Raw genomic sequence first — 17,772 nt, forward strand, 5'->3', positions numbered from 1 at the left:
AAGTAAAAACCGGAAGTGACGTCATGGGTTCAACCAACGGAGCGTCTAATCACAGGGGGGTTTCTACAGTTGGGATATTCCAAATCAAATATAACCAGCCCGTCAACAAATGTATGACGGATGTACATCAAATCTATATACAGAAATAATACACTCACTTTCTGTCTTATGGCTCTTACACAGCCAAACATTCTAAACGCATGTTTGTAAATGTGGAGGGAAAAACCAGACAACATAGCTTATTGTTTTATTATGCTGTACTTTTTCCAGTGAATATAGAAATAGCAATAATTTATGTGAACATAATTTTGCATAGCAACAGCTGTCTGTCACGAATGAGTCAAACTCGTGAATTATCTCCATTAGTTGTGCTCAATTGTGGCAGTCAAAATTACTACGTTTGAGTAAAATAAACTGGAGGGATGCGAAATTCTCCATGTGCACAACTTCAAAAAGGGGTCTGCCTGCACCACCAGACATCAGAACTTGAAACGGTTGGATATTTTACAGCTGAGTTTTACATCGCCATAGGAGAAAACATTTAGGCCTGAAAAAAATTGTGCAGAAATTTGGCATTAAAACTGCTGATCCATTCCCCTCTGCTTACCACCTTCTGTGCTCAAACATGCACTTAAAAAATGCATGAATTGCCCAATTTACATGCAAATGATTTGTTTCTTCGAAGCATAAAGGTTTCAGTGCAGTGTTACTTGACATTGTATTTTTTTCGAGACGCATGCAGTTAAGAGACATCTTATATGTAAGTGGTTGGGCTGAATACCCATGTATACCATATGTGTGTTTATGTGGTGATGTGCACATGAGCACAGGCCAGTAAAAACATAGTATAGTGTGAACACAGACAAAGACATAGATCCCCCATGTTGCCTAACAGGCTTTTGGGACAAAGTGTTGTTAGCAAGCACCTATGAAGGCCGGGACAGCACACGAGGGGGTGGGTAGACAGGACCACGCCCAGCCGCCTTTGCCTCCCCAGTGGCGATGTTTACACACCGCACCGGGTACTCATTTGAGGCTGAGTCGACCTAGGGGAGGCCCAGGACCGGTTCAGATAATCATCACTGGTGGTGTCCTTGAGCGGGAATTGAACCCGGATGGCCGGCATCGTAGCGCACTGCGCTAACCATTGCACGCCTGCTTCCCAGACACAGATGCATGTGTTACACATACAAGACAAAGGCATTTTTTTAAGACCGTACATATGTAATGCAGCTCTCAGAGACACCGTCTTGTCTTCCGTATGTTTATTGTGAATAAAGTCCACTGACAACTCAACAAGTAACCGCGAGTGACCCTGTACACTTGGGTGGTGAGACAACTCTATTCAGAGACAACAGCTTCTAGTCTCACGATAACTAACTCGTAGACAACAACAGCTTCTAGTCTCACGATAACGAACTCGTAGACAATGGGGGTGACCCGATCCAAGGCGATGACTACGACACCGGTTCCACACACAAATACAGCCCACACCTCCGCCTCGCGCTGGTTCTTATTCTCGCCCGGTCCGGCCACGCCCTTATTCCAGAATTTTCCTCGCCGCATCCTGCTCTTGTCAATCACCGCCCTAAGGGGCCGTCCATAAATGACGTCACGCGATTTTGGACGATTTTGACCCCCCCCCTCCCCGCCTTCGTCACATGGTGTCACAAAAAGTCAGACCCCCCCCCCCGGCCCCCTCAAATATGACGTCACAAAGCTGTGCTTCAAATCGCTCTAAACTATTGTCACTGTAGTGCGTATTTAATGTGGCGCTGCACTCTGATGTTGTAGGAGAAAACATTTATTAAAAAGTCTTATTTAATTAAGTAGAACGTGTTGTCTATATTTATTTTAAATTGCGCATTTTGATGTGACGTCACATTTCTCAACCCCCCCCCCCCAGGTGCGTGACGTCATTTACGGACGGCCCCTAATAACACTTTCCCGCCATTGGATCCCGTGCTCCCCCTCACGTGACTCTGTCTACGCTTGTCCCATCAATCATCATTAGCACGTCCATTGGTAACCATGGTCCTGGGGAACCATACTGCCCCGCCATCGCTCCGCACTGTCTTTACATATATAATGTACACATGATGGCCCTAAGTTTAAATGTCATGAAATCCGATCAAGTAGTTGCACTTAGTTGCTCGAGAGCGGCAATTCTTTTTTAATGGCCCATTCCTGCAGTGCGCTTTCCAGTTGGGTATAATGGCGCGTTTTGCCATAACATTGAAAATTTGGAATCATGTATTTGCCTCCCGAGAAAGGCATTGAGGTTTCAACCCCAAAACGGACGTTATTGAGGATTAGATGCTTATTTTTTTGTCGTTTTTAAATGGCGAATTTTCAGCTATGTCATGGATTTGTTCCCAAGATGCATGAGGGCACTTTTATAAACCACTGCAATAGGTTTTTGTACAATTCTGTATGCAATTATGTGGATATATTTAGCCTCTTGTTTAACTTAAATTTGTCAAGATCTGCACTGTTTCTCACTCAAATAACTTTAACGGTGCTAATTCACGTCGAAGGTGTATAACTCGGCGTAACTTAAAGGGTAACATCTCAAAAATGGAATTATTAGACAGCTCCTGACTCCTGTTGTGGTGTGAGGTTTTAAAAGAACGAATTATTATGCACGTGGAGGTGAGCCTCCAGTCAAACATCTCCTGATCTCACCACCTCCACTCGAATCCACCATTTGCTACGTCTCCACCACCACGCCTGTTCAGATTGCATGGCGAAAGATGTCCACCTTGTTTGATGCATCGATATCAGTGATGCCAAGGTTAAGGAGAATTCGGGGGGAGGAAAAAAACATGATTGTGCCTTCACTGAAGTGTTTGTCATGATAGTTGCGATGAGTGCCCGTGAACAACGCTTGCCTTCAAGAAAATCGCAAGAGGAAGTTTGGCATCTAAAATTTAATGTGCGTATAGATGATGTTTCAAATGCAGTTTGAATGCAAATGCAGTTCAATTACATACATGGTTGTCCGTTAACACCCATTTTTTGGAAGAGGTAAGGGTACCCCACATTTTCCCCCACCACACTTGACCTTCTGATTGACTTAAATGTGTGGTGTCATATATTGCTGCGCGTATATGGGGGTGGGGGGGGGCTCAAGAAACTTCCGTGCGAGAAGATGAAATCGAACCAACACCCTCTGGATTGTAAGCCCAGCCTGCTAACCATTAAACAACGGCAACTCCCTGAAAGCCAACTACGAAGTAACCCGATTTCAATAATTGCATTAATGCTCCAAATTAAGCCGGGAAGTATGCATTCCTTTGCATACCTGCTGCTATTGTGCACCAATTACTTCCCTGCGCTTGCAATAGACGCATGCCTTACCGTGCGTAGTAATCATTAAAGAATACAAAAAAAATGCTGAATTAGAATTCCTGTGTGGTTTACGCATACATGAAGCTGACATTTTATCCTTGGCGTCTATGCCATACAGTGCATATTACAGAAAATGCTTCCGAGTAAAATTGCCAAAATTATTTTAATGTACGTAATTTCGTGCCTGTGGAGGTAATGCATTGCTGTTGCTCGGGCATTTTGTCTGGAGAAGCAGAGAGAAAAATATAACTTGGTGTAGCCACCACCTGCCAACATCAGCAGCACTCCCCACCTCCACCAAACTGCTGCTGTGCCCCAACAACTAAAAGCAGCAGCATGGTGCCAATGAGAGTGGCCTGCAGTGATCCATTAAGCAGTATGGGTCAGTCCTAGTGCTTCCGTTCAACGCATGGGACATCTCAGAGCCCTTAATGTAGTTGTGGCAGGAGGCTGAGCTATTTATGGAAAAAAGTGTGAACAAATGAAAATAAATGCCTTTTAGAGTAGTGCAGGAAATACGTGTTGTTTTTTTTAATGACATCATGGCTTTTTAATGTCATTGGGTTTTGACCTACTTTGCTATGTGGCAATGACGACTCATCCTAATAAAGTCAGTCAAATCAATGAAGACACACCTGTACAGTATATAGTCGTTCATATTTCCTCATTTGTATGTGAACTGGCATCCCACATATATGATACTGTAGTTGTGAATATTTGATCTGTATGCCGTTATAATATATTATAGTACACCCGGCCCTTTGTAAATACTGTATCTAGGGGTATGCCTTCCCCTGAACCCATTCTTGCCTTTGGGATGTGACATACATGCGGGCACTATAAAAAAAATTATAACATATTTCCCATATACGTTTCCTTCCACTTCTCCCTCATGTGCATGACATATACATGAGGAATCCGGAGCATCTCAATTATGTATTATATAAGATATGGTTTGTCCACATCTGGGATTATAACGTACAACCTGCTGAAGTGAAAGCTTTTAATCTGAAAAAATGTCTCAGCCCTTTATTTAACTACTCGGAAACTGTAATATTTACGACACAATTGAGCAGAGTATGAATGTATCTTGTGTAAATTTAATGGCAGTGAATCTGGCACAAAAACTGTCATAAAACACCTCACTTCATGTCACTGTAGCATTGTATTTAACTCACCCTCAATTAGTTCGAAATCACTGCTCTGATACTTTATGTTCTTCTGCTTTCGCTCGTTGGGGTTGTAATCAATTTGAATTCGATACAAGATCTGAAAAATCACGGAGAAATGTATATCTCCATATATATAAAAGGCAAAGTTGTGAATGTGTGTCTGTTCAAAATGTTTAGCGTACTTTCCAGACATGCAACAAACTTGAAATTTGCCATGTGGGTACTTTCCAGACTGTGACGTCAAATCTGTCACGTGACCCGAGCATGTGGAAGCGTAACGCATTGTAGTGTAGTGGTTAGCGCGCTGTGTATGTGTCTGTGTGTGTCTGTGTGTGTGTCTGTCTGTGTGTGTCTGTATGTGTCTGTGTGGAAGCGTAACGCATTGTAGTGTAGTGGTTAGCGCGCTGTGTATGTCTGTGTGTGTCTGTCTGTGTGTGTGTCTGTGTGGAAGCGTAACGCATTGTAGTGTAGTGGTTAGCGCGCTGTGTATGTCTGTGTGTGTCTGTCTGTGTGTGTCTGTGTGGAAGCGTAACGCATTGTAGTGTAGTGGTTAGCGCGCTGTGTATGTGTCTGTGTGTGTCTGTGTGTCTGTATGTGTCTGTGTGTGTCTGTGTGGAAGCGTAACGCATTGTAGTGTAGTGGTTAGCGCGCTGTGTATGTCTGTGTGTGTCTGTCTGTGTGTCTGTGTGTGTGGAAGCGTAACGCATTGTAGTGTAGTGGTTAGCGCGCTGCGCTACGAACCTGACGACACGAGTTCGATTCCCGCTCACGGCCACCACCGGTGACGATTATATTAACCGGTCCTGGGCCTCCTCTAGGTCGACTAAGCCTCAAACGAGTAACTGGTGTGGTGTGTGAACATCGCCACTGGGGAGACAAAGGCGGCCGGGCGTGTTGGATCCAAGTCTCGAGCGAAGCCGGGTAGTACAGCTAGTATTTTCTAATGATGTAGAAGCAAAAATTAGACTTACCTTTTGTTTCAAGTGCTGAATAAATACATAAAGACACCAAATACACTTTGTTTCTGCGTATACTTATGTATTTGATTAATTTTCAATAAAGAAACGTCAAATTTAAAGCGAATTTGCGTAAAAAATGTTTCTCCGCTAGACCTGGGGGGAGTGTAAAAACCCACCCGCGCATGATTATTTTATTATTAATGACGGGGGGTGCGTCATGTGGAGTGACGTCACGCACGGTACACACACTTCTGGGCTATTATAGTAGTAATTTAACGTAACTTTCTCATAACATCGCAGCAAACTTTAAAATAATGTCATGCATTTTTTTGCATTGGGCTGCTTTACATAACCTGAACTTGATAATACAATTGTATAAGTTGTTGCACAATATAATATGATTAATATACGTGAGAGTTATAATTTCATCAATGCATCTATTTTACATTATCCTCTGCCATATTGATAAATCCGGAGCATTATTTCCAATGGATATGTACACTGTGCAATGTTAATTTGTGCATGGAGTCATCGATATCATTCATAGTACTTTTGTAAAAAAAAAATCCTTTATTTGCTGGCAAGGACAACAAAATGCATTAGTGAGCTGTGTTCAAAGCGCATACATTAATTAAACGATACATTTTAATCTGCATATGGCAAATTAATTTACAAAACTGTCTAGCAAATATACAAAAAAGTAGGCATTCTTAACTTGGAAATATTTTATACAAATTATGCACCCTTTGTTGAATGATAAGTCAAGTAAATGGGCTTGGGCACGATAGCAGATGGAAATATCAGCCAAAAGAGAAAACATGCCATAGGAGAGGACCATCATGGAGGTAGAGTGATTAGATTATCTCATGCGTAGGAAAGAGATGGCTTGTTGCAATTGCAAGACCTCGAAGGATGGCGACGTCATGAAACGTTCTTCATCCAGCAGTGGATAGAACGTGGCTGATGATTTTGTACCAAAATATATAGGTGCTTATTATGAGTGTCTGCTTCAATTACGTTCGTTTTGATAATGATACACTTTATGAACACCATCCTTTGCATACTTTCAGTTCATGTTTTTTTTTGTCTCTCTCATAAAACATGTAAGAACCATCTGGTGCACAGTAAGTGGCATTAACAGGCAATAATGGAATGCATTGAATTCAAAAGAGCTTATCGTAATGCAATAAAATTAAACCACAAGTGATTCATATTGCATTGGTTTTGATTTATGGCCGAGAGATCCCTTCGTGCACTACCTTATTTCAAGGAAAATAAGCAAGAGTTTATTTCATATTTTTGAGACTCATCCAGCAAATGTATTTCCTACAAATGCAGTTTGTGGCAGCAATACAATCTGCATTTCGCATACAAATATTGGGTATTTTTAGACATACTGTACTGTACAATGGCTTGTGTAGTATTTTTTCCAGCATATGCCAGCTGGATGGACAGTAGTTTTGTAGGCAGAAAATCTAAGTTCAAATTGAGTGTGCTGAAAAACTAAAACTGTCAAATGAGTCCCGTTTAAATTGGTTTTCAGCAAAAATGTGTTGTTTTTTCCTAAACTTAAGGCATGCTTTGTATGAACGGGATTATCGCATTGCGACTAATATGTCATATTTAAAAAGAAAAACAATCGACGATGTACGAGAAATCAAAACTATGCATTATGACCAATACGTGGGCAAGAGATATGGAATTTCTGCTCGTTGGTATAAAACTGCTGGCAATTTAACTTTGCTCACTCACAAATTTGCAAGCAAGAGTGTTTCATAGTTTCATAGTTTCATTTATTTGGTATAGCCCTGTGAGCCATTCGGCTCTTGAATCGGGTGCAACCGCAACAAACAAAAAAAACAAAAACATGAACAAGAAAACATCTTAAAGTGACTGGAGATGAATGTCTAGTATGTGTGTTCACACGTGTGTCAGTAATGTTTTGGGCCGAATAGTGAAACATATGTGTATTTATAAAGTTATGAATAGCTGTTTTACTATACTCTTTGGTTCTTTCGGTAAAGTCACGTTGGTAGAAAAATAATAGATCACGAAGTTTCGATCGCAACACAAGCAAGTTTCTTCTTGCTGTGGTTGTCGCACCTGATGACGATTGCTTGTGTTGCGATCGAAGCGTCGTGATCTATAATTTTGCTACCTACGTTTCTTTACCGAAAGAACCAAAGAGTATGGGATTCCTGCAGTCACGAACGCTTCAAATCAAGGTGTTTTACTATTGCTTAATATAGATTTTATTCGATTATGAGCATTGCATACACATGTGCAGATATGGGTATAACCAAAGTGGGGTTCCTCCCTGAGAAACCCCTCATTATGCCTTTATTTACCTACTACAGCGCCAAGGTAAAGTGTGTGTGAGCAGGGTTCCTTAGTCCATAAAGAGAGATATAAATTCACTCCGTGGGTCCTTCACTTTTTCGCAAACTTTGATTATTTCCAGCCCGACAGATACAACATCACTTTCGAAGGGTTAAATACAATTGATCGTCAACGGCCATGGTGCATCACTGCCAGATTAAAACCTCTGTAAGTTGCCGCCATCCCTGCGATGTCACATCCATCAGGCTTCTGCACACGAGTCGATGCCACCACTCCTCCACGGCGGACGTTTGTCTCTGGCGTGTGTTCACTTTTTTGGCTGCAACTCAGCCACTGGTCTCGACCATCGGCCATCATCTTCTCTTACAATGGCGCACCACGGTGACGGGATGATAACTGCCTCGCCTAGTATACAGGAGGGCGTGGGGGTTCAATCCCGACCCTGACGCCTGTATATATGGAGTGTGCGTGTTCTCCCCATGGTCACGTGGATTTGTCTCCGTGTCTTCTGGTTTTCCCTCGACATTTAGAAACGTGCGTTTAAAGTATTAGGCTGCTGTACATTTCCACATGAAAAGCCACTTCGCTGCACTGTCACTTGTGGCCAGGTCGCTTCTGAAAATGAGCTATATAGCTAATTAAGCCTTACCTGAAAAAAAATATAGTTTCAAATAGTTTTAATGCGTCATGCTCAAGCCCACAGCCTGGTTTGATGCAAGTTGCACTTCAACATACATATCTGTGAGCAAAATAATTACAAGATGGTTAACATTAAAAATCTCGGTCAGGAGGTCGCAGAATGTTAACTAACTCTCAGCAACAAAATAATTAAATTCATATCTCCACGTTCATTAATCCAAAAACTAGCTTTGCAAAAGATAACATGTTGAAAGTCGTGGGGGGGGGGGGGGGAGTAAATGGACAAATTTATTTGAGATTTAATTTTGGATTAGGCCACGGGAAGTATAAATGAACATCCAAGAATTTAAGATTTGTATTCTGGCTTCCTGGATCTTAGCGTGATGTTGCTTGGCTTAGTTTAAAGGGAAACATATCCAGTTGCTCATTTTAGTTGTGAGAATTGCTTTTAATTTTACCGCTGAGCTGAAATAAATTGGTGGGTTAAATTGCGTTCACACCACGTGCTATTTTAATTTGTATGGCCGTGTGGGGTGTGGATGGTCTTTACGACACACATTTGACGACATAATTACGTGACCAAGCCCAAGAATCAATTATGAAACGTCACATGGGTTGCAGAAACCCATTGTTGTCCATCCCCCGCACCTCTGATTAGCACGGTTGGCTATTTCCGGTGTCAAAGAAGTTCAACATACATAAATGTTTTTAGAGAACAAATAATGTGAAACCACAAAACATACAAAATTGATGAGGAGATATGAACGAGACGAAGGTGCTAAATGTGTTATAACCGTGGATTTATTGAGGGCTAAATGCAGTCACAATAATAAATAAGCTGATGGCTGATGGACAAGGCTGGTCAGGGAAAAACATCCAAAGTGTTGAGCGCCACTGAGAGGATGATGGACCAATACAGACCAGTGCATGGGCAGGTTTGGGATAGGACTGTGAGCCTGGTAGAACTGAGGGATGGTGATGGTATATGAAGGCCTTATCCAGCAGTGTGCAAATAATGGCTGATGGAAATTTCCAAATATTTTTTATTGGCAATATTGTGGCTAGTTCGAGAACATTTTATCATATCCCAGGTGAGGTGCTAGTAGGGGAATTTGAATACCAGCTGCTAAATGGCCAACGGCAATATTCCACTTCTGAGGGAAATGGCATTTTTGTCCTGTGTACTAAACCCATTTGCAGCAAATTGCATTCTTTTCAGCAATGACTATTCCAGTTCATCACTTATCCTTTTCAATAATTGAAACCATGTTCACTGAATCATTTTTAAACAGCTGCTATTACCTTAGCCATGTCCTTTGTTTCCTTTTGATGAATTAAATTTGAAACAAGGTGGTTTTCTTTTTTATGTACTCAATTATTTTTTGAGTTGGCTCTCATTGGAAATGCATTACAACTTTTTTTGCTGCCTCCATCAAATACGTGTAGCTTCCACAGTGTGGTCCAGAATCGGCGTTTGTTGATGTGGTGTTTCGGAAAAGCACATAACTGTGGGAGAGTTTTACATAAAAGATGCAACATTTAATACATTCAGCGAATGGGTCGCAGAGTTCAAAACTATGAAACCCATACACAGTGAGACACCACTCTATATCCCACCCTTAGTCTTGGTCTATGATTTGGTTGAAACAATTGTGAGCCTTACATAAAGTACCCCCCCCCCCCAAACATAGACATACTCTTTAAACAATGTCATTTTTTTTACATAATTCGAGAAGCGTTTTGATTCCCTCTAGAAACAGCTCATCTTCCAGTGCAATCAGTTCTGCACTCCTTCAACTCATTATCACCAAGATCGACATCATCACTATTAGAATTCTAATAATCGCCATCATCATTACCATTATCATCAGCATCATCATAATCCTCAAAATACTTTTACGGACAGATGCTCGTTCAAAGTGGTTGAAAATCTGGTGCAGAGGCAGAATGCAAGAGTTCCTCTGAGTGCAGTTGCTTAAAAGCTTTGTGAGTCTGTGTGCGACGGGGCATTGCGATGCAGAAACCAGGGCGTGGCTCTCATCTCACCCTGGTTCTTCTCTTTTTAATTGACCCAGGCAGTCGATGGAGTGAGTCTGCATGATACTACGGCGTGCCACGAAGTCAATGTGCACCAGACGCATCTAAAATAATGGTGCACACGACTTTGCTTCATCGGTACCAGCTGCAACATCAATGGCCTCTCGAATTTAATTTGACATTAGGCTCCGACCCTTTAGTACCACCCTTGTATGGATAGCAACGCTGTAAACGTTATTCTAAGGACATATACGGTATTTATAAGTTTGTATTATTGCAAATATTTGGTGGATCTTTTACCGGGAATCAAACTTAGCAGATTAGGTGCATAGGGCAATACATGAACCACTGCACCACAGTGCCACCCCGAATGGTAACACTGTCATCAAATTGATGTCAACTGACAAGTTTTAGCTTTATGTCTACTTCATGACAATATGCTGCATGGACATTATCATTTATAGGTGGGATCAGATAATTAATTTGTGGAATTAAAGTATTGCATAATGTTTTCCATGGTAGTCTTTCATTGTGGGCTGGTATTTTGACTATTATATAATTATTAAGGTAACATGTAATTATTCATATTCCATAATTGTGTAAAGTTCCGATGAAACTTAGCACAAGGATGTACAACTACATAAAGCATTTGTAAATAGATACATATTGAATTGTGGGTATTTGAACAATATCAAAATGTGGGCGTTTTCAAACGTTACACACCTTCATAATTTAAACAATAGCAATAGCATACACATATTAGTGGTTGGTATAATTGCGTGCTACTACTCATAAAGATTATTTTCGTTCAAAATTCTGAGATTGGGTTTGAACCTGTGACATCAAGGCTCAGAAGCAAGCATGCCCGCCATTAGGCCACTCAGGAACTAAGGATGACTGAGCAAATAAATAAAAAACTGATTTATAGACAACTGAATTATTTGTTTGCCTGCATGATGACAGCGGAATATGCTATGACATTTTAATCAAGAAGCTGCTGCTCAAGACCAAAGTTTTGCAAGCATTTTCGTGAATTCCTGTCAACTCAGAAGGCTGGGAGCTAAGAAATAAATAACGTCGATAACTAATTTGGCAATATTGTACTTTTTTTGTCTTTGATATTACTCTCCCATCCATGTAATCTGCGCAATCTGCAAAGCTATTCCAGATCAGCCATCGAAAACGATTAGAAAATCCACCACCGGCCAATAGGGGTTAACAAAAAAATTAGTAGACTCGAAAATCATGCTGCGGGAATTATTTCTGCCACTAATTGGATTTTTGCTAATTTTATTTGACCAGGTGAGCGCAGGCAAGTTTCGGAGTAGTCACATTGCACAGCAAAACATTCTTCCCATAAATAATGCATTATTGATGTCTCCCTAAAAAAAATTGTGTTGTTGCAAATTGACCTTCAAAAATTATTATAGCCAGTCGAGGCAGCGATGGTGCATTAATATCTAGCCCAAACATCTTGGGGTATTCACATTTTACGATGGGGTCTGTACATCTTTCAACTAATGACGGCAGGGATACACGGCCTTTTGTTCCTTTTTAACATCAGTTTTGGTAATTGATTAGTTACATAGTATTGACTTCTTGAAATTAACTTTCTCCCCAACTGCTAGTTGTAAATCTAGATTGAACTAATTTCTTTACAACTATGTTTTGTATTTAGTCCGTTATCTTTGCCTCGCACCTCCAGTTAGCACGATTGGCTACATACGGCGCGAAATAAGTTAATCAAACATGCATAAGCACGTATTTATTTCCTTGTCTTATTACATGCATAGAAGTTTACGTATTTTTCAGTTAAAATTCACTTGAAATGCTGGCAGAGGGGTATTTAGTCTGGGTAGGTGCATACACAGACAGCCTTTGTTTTTATTGCAACACGGTTAATTCGGATAAATCGTTGAGGCCAGGCTTGAGGATTAGAATGCTCATACACGAAGACTATAAAACTGACACAGACCAAATGCATGCAACATAATAAATATATACAGTATGTACAGGATATGCGAGGTGTTGGGATTAGTTATCCACAGATTGCACATTACGCAATGGTTTCTTTGAAGCTAGGGGTTCAATTTCTCCAGCAAGGCGCGCCCATTGCTATTCGTGTACGAGCCTGGCCCGGAGTTCTCCTGGGTCATCTTGTGTGCTTTGTCCACTGGCAGTGGAGGAGGGATAAAAAACAGCTGGGATATGACGAAAATCCTTTTGTCCCCTGGTGTGCTGTACCAGCTCTTAATGGCTGTTCATTAACACTGCCAAATGAAGACAGTTTATTGACGCTAAGATGAGGGCATCGCAAAGAGTCCTGCGGAAGGTGAACAGTAGGAGGAGCAAATTAACTCTATTTATATATCTGTATTTTACACCCCAATGGAACATTGTCATTGATATGCATCTCCAGTGTAAACTATAACTTGCATTATGAGCAGCTTGTGAGAAATACAACGGAAAATGTGTTCCTGGCATCAGTAAACGATGTATGGAAAACTAGAATTGCATTGAACGGTATATACTGTGCATGGCTACTCCATTACGAAATGTTAATTTGCAATTGGTTAACGTTTAGGTGTAGTAGGGTTCATTTTTTTGCGTATTATTTTTTGCATTGCAGATGAATGTATATCGGGTTTTACAGAGTTTCCCATATTTTACACATTTCAGCAGTGTTCTTTGAAAATAAAATGTTATTTCCTAAATATATACATGCATACACACTCTGTATACATCACATCGCTCTCGATGCTCCCTTGGGCACCAATTCAGCTTTTAAGCTGATTGTGGGAGAGCCTGCATGAGAGTTAGCGTGCCGTGAAATCTGTGCTGTTGTGCTCTTTCAACACTGATGTGTTAAAATAAGCTATACTTACATACACGCTCATTGCATGCTTGTCGGAACAAAGTTTTTGTCAAGCAAATTGATTAAGAATGTTTGCACGCTCGTAGAATTGAATTAAATTGTTATCCAAAAACGTTTTAAGTGGAAAGTGCTGCACCTACGTGGGCTCTGGAAAATAAACATAAACATTGTATAAACATTGTAGTAAAACACATACACACCCACCCTACAAACTATTTCAATGATAGTCTCTGTAATCAGCCAATCTTAAGAGTGAAGTTAAACACACTCTTGTCTCTGGTCAATTCCGTTGGTACTGTCAAATTACATTATAATATATCGACACATAAAAGTCTGTGTTTGTATGTGCGGTCATTTGTTGGTAGACTATTATGCAGATTTTTGACGTTGTGGCTGTACCGCTCTCCGATGTTTTTCCAGGTTTGACCGCGTCTTTTCTGCTTGATATCCAACGGGTTTCTCTCTCTCCGCGTGCTGAGGAAGCTCCCAGCACATGGAGCGAAGCGTCGGGCAATTTGTTGAACAGCACCTTCATGCCGAACAGCAACATGGAATCACATCAGTTGAGCCATTCGCTATTTAGCATTTTTCCTTGTAAACAAGTGTTATATACGAATATGTTCAGTACTGGATTTTTTTGTATTTGTCCCTGTGCATCACTGCCAACGCAGTTTCGCCAAATAATGTGTTTGTATTATGCACTGTAAGAAATAAATGATGCTATATAAGAGGTGAATGAAGGTTTAAGTGGAGTTCAGCATGCCTGCTTATGAATTTCATTGAGAAGAGGATTGCCAGCAGCGCCGAGAGAAAGCGGGCAGCAGGGAGATTGAATTGCTGATCATTTGCGATTACACTTTCAACTGCAAGGGCTTTGAGAAACATGTGACATTTTAGGCAATTAAACCTGTTTTTAATTGACACGAGTCGTTTGCTATTGTCATACATTGCATTGAAAGCATCAGAAAGGCATATATATATGTCTATATATGAAAGACAAAGATCCCCCGTGTAGCTGAAGCAGACTATTGGGGCAAGAGCTGTTAGCAAGCACCTATGAAGGCCGGCACGGCACACCAGGGGGTGGGCGGCCAACATCACGCCCGACCGCCTTTGTTTCCATAGTGGCGATGTTTTTACACATAACACCAGGTACTCATTTGAGGCTGAGTCGACCTAGGGGAGGCCCAGAACCAGTTAAGATCGTCGTTACTGGTGTTGGCCATGAGCGGGAATCGAACTCGGGTTGCCAGGTTTGTAGCGCAGCACGCAAACCACTTCACGACTGCTCATATATACAGTATGCTCACATAGCCCTAATAGTTTCATTAAAAAAAACACATTAGCTCATAGGGAGAGTCACGAAACCCCAAATAGGACTTTATAATGGAGAGAGAGAGTGATGCATTAAATTAGGATTTTGCGTCTTCTCCCAACTGGACAAGCGCCGCACCAGCGTATCCATAGGGCGTTTTGTGGCGAGTCATTTTACCTATGACGCAAGCATACAGCGCTTCTCTAACATCTGAAAATTAGCTCCAAGGACGCCCTCTGTGAAGCATAATGCTACCAAAAAGACGACGATAATTCAGCTGTAGCTTGTGACGTGGGAGCGTGAAATGGAGGCTCAAACCAGGTCACAGACTTGTGGATGAGCGAGGCAGGGTTCATAAAAGTCGAGGCCACACTTTTTGGAACTCAATATCCAGCCTAACAGCAGGAGGTGGTGAACACTGCTGTGTGTGTGCACTATGTACTTGAATAATAAAAGTCCTTTTATGCAGGTATCCAGAGTTGAGAAGCAGGGTTTGCCGACGTAACTTTCAGCCATCTAATGAACCAATTCTGTAAACAAACTTTCTGCTGCGGTATACGATAAGAATACATATAAAATCAAAAAGCCTCCCAGGTGCTGCAAAACATTTAGAAGCTGTGTTTGTTGTCTGAGATGATCTGTGTTTGATGGTGGGTTTGTTTGTTTGTTTTCTTTATGATGAATATGCATGCATGTATATAAATAAATGCATGGAACCGTGCTGGTCATCTCAAAGGGGCATGCCCTACATAATTGCGTTGGTCACCCATTCCCATTGCAGGTAATGCATTCAAATTGCAGTGCCTATACAACTGCAGAATGCATCCAGCGAAGAATGAGTCCTTCATAGAATGAAATCCCAGTCCAATTGTATCTGAAATAGCTTATTTTGAAGGTGACATGAATATATTCATTAACAAATTCTGAAGTAAAAAGGAAAAATTGGTTGCCGTTCCATTGAATGTGGGGTCGTGGTCATCTCGTGCTTACGGTCGTGAGCCAGTGGTGGAAATTCTACATTCTTATGGTGTGGGTGAGTCCGTACAATAACAAGCACTGCTGAATTCCCAACAAGTGCTACTCACTCGATAGTAATGCCCCTCAAAGTGCATTGACCATCATCGGCATGATATATTCATTAACAGTGGCATGTTTAACAACCAAAAAAAATATCGGTATGACTTGGAAAGAATTAATGTTCGTGTCAGTCGGTCAATAAATTATATGGGGATGGATGGGTCTGAGAATTTATCACCCTCGGTCACTAATCCCATGTGAAATGTGGCACATGACTGCCGTGAGTTATGGTCTGTTCTCTATAATAGTCATACTGGCCACTCGGCCTGGGAAGGCGTTCATTGTGAGATGCAATTCGACGTCATCTAGAAAAAATGGGAAATTAAATGCGGCGGTGCGCATGTAACTTTTAAATTATTTCCTTGTGTCTTGTGGTCAAATGTCTTGCCATGCTGAACATTCCATGATAGAAAATGGCTATTACCATTAATCTAACTTTCACCCATCTCCACTTGGCAAGCTTAGTTAAACCTCCACTGGTTTAAATAATATTTATTGCTGTTTTGACTACTTGATTTAGGTTAACAGCGGGTTATTAACTTCCACGTGTATGGGCATGACTTTACTAATCAAGTATTTGAATGTAACATTGTGGAGTTTCGTTGTGAGTAGTACTAACCACAAACATATTCCAGTGATAGTTTATAGGTCCCGCTAGTTTTTCTAATACTCTTTGGTTCTATTCGGTAAAGTCACGTAAGTAAAAAATATAAAACAAAAAAAAACACGAAACCTCGTGATTTTTTGTTGTTTTATTTTTTTACTTACGTGACTTTACCGAATAGAACCAAAGAGTATGGATCCTTGCAGTCACGAAAGCTTCAAATCTAGAGTTTTTCTAATGTTTTCACATCATATATTTCCAAAATGCAGTTAGGTTTAGCTCATGTGTAGGTGCCCGGTGGATTATTACATGGGCCCATGAGGGATGGCAGCAGCTCAGTAGGTCCTTTATTCAGCAGTGGATGGATCATGGCTGATGATGATGATGATGCCATAAACATATCAAGAACCACTTCAGGTGAATGTCACACTTTGGTTATGCACGAGGCCGGAAGGGCATGTGTCTCATATTCGCAACACTGTGTGTAGTCGGGACACTTCAAATTGCATTAATAATACAGACAGACTCGGAATCAAAATACCGCATAAAACACTGGGCAAAGTATCCTGTTGACGTGAGGACTCAATGATTTACTCGAGAAGACCTTGCGTTAATGTCTCTATGATTTACTTACCTATAGTATACTATGGTTAGCAGTGGACTGCAGTTTTAATTAATTTAATTAACAGCAATATATTTGACCAAACAAGGCATTTATGAATTGAAAAAAGCACACGTGTCATGGACTTCATGACATTAATACAACACCATTTCTTCCAAACTTAACACCTCAATTCCATTAGGAAAGATACGTTCTTAATTCGTGGTAATTTTTCAATGTAAGACTTTGGGAGTTGTCATGATCCAGTGGCAGCACGCTTGATGCAGAGCTTCAGGATTAGAATCGAGGGGCAGCCCTGGTTATTCCTGTCGGTATAATAAACTTTAAAATATATACCATCTGCTTCACAGTGGGTGTTAAATATCCAGTTATGGTATTCACAAGAGTACGTCATTCCATATTCGATAAAGTACTTTATATTTACAAAATGTAATCTACATAGCAATTAGCACCCTTGGCAGGACCCTCTTGTAAAAGTGTTATGAGACTCAGTGAGGCTTTCCTGGGTAAAAAAGTGTAAGATAAATAACATTAATAATGTTAATGATTAATATGCCTCATTTAATTTTTATATGCAAACTGCACAATACCAAACCTTGCTTTGAGGAAAGTAAAGAATTCGAATTAATTGTGAGCATGATGACCGCTACATCCGATAACATTATACACTCTAAATACACATTCAATAAACATTAGAGGCACTTGCATTAAATATTCTCAACTATTTAAGCATGTATAGAACATATTTGTAATGCGATATTTAAAAATCAGAACATTATAT

Source organism: Petromyzon marinus, chromosome 12 (genome assembly GCF_048934315.1).
Source record: "Petromyzon marinus isolate PM22_M1 ecotype Great Lakes invasive population chromosome 12, UKy_Petmar_22M1.pri1.0, whole genome shotgun sequence".
NCBI classification, from domain to species: Eukaryota; Metazoa; Chordata; class Hyperoartia; order Petromyzontiformes; family Petromyzontidae; genus Petromyzon; species Petromyzon marinus.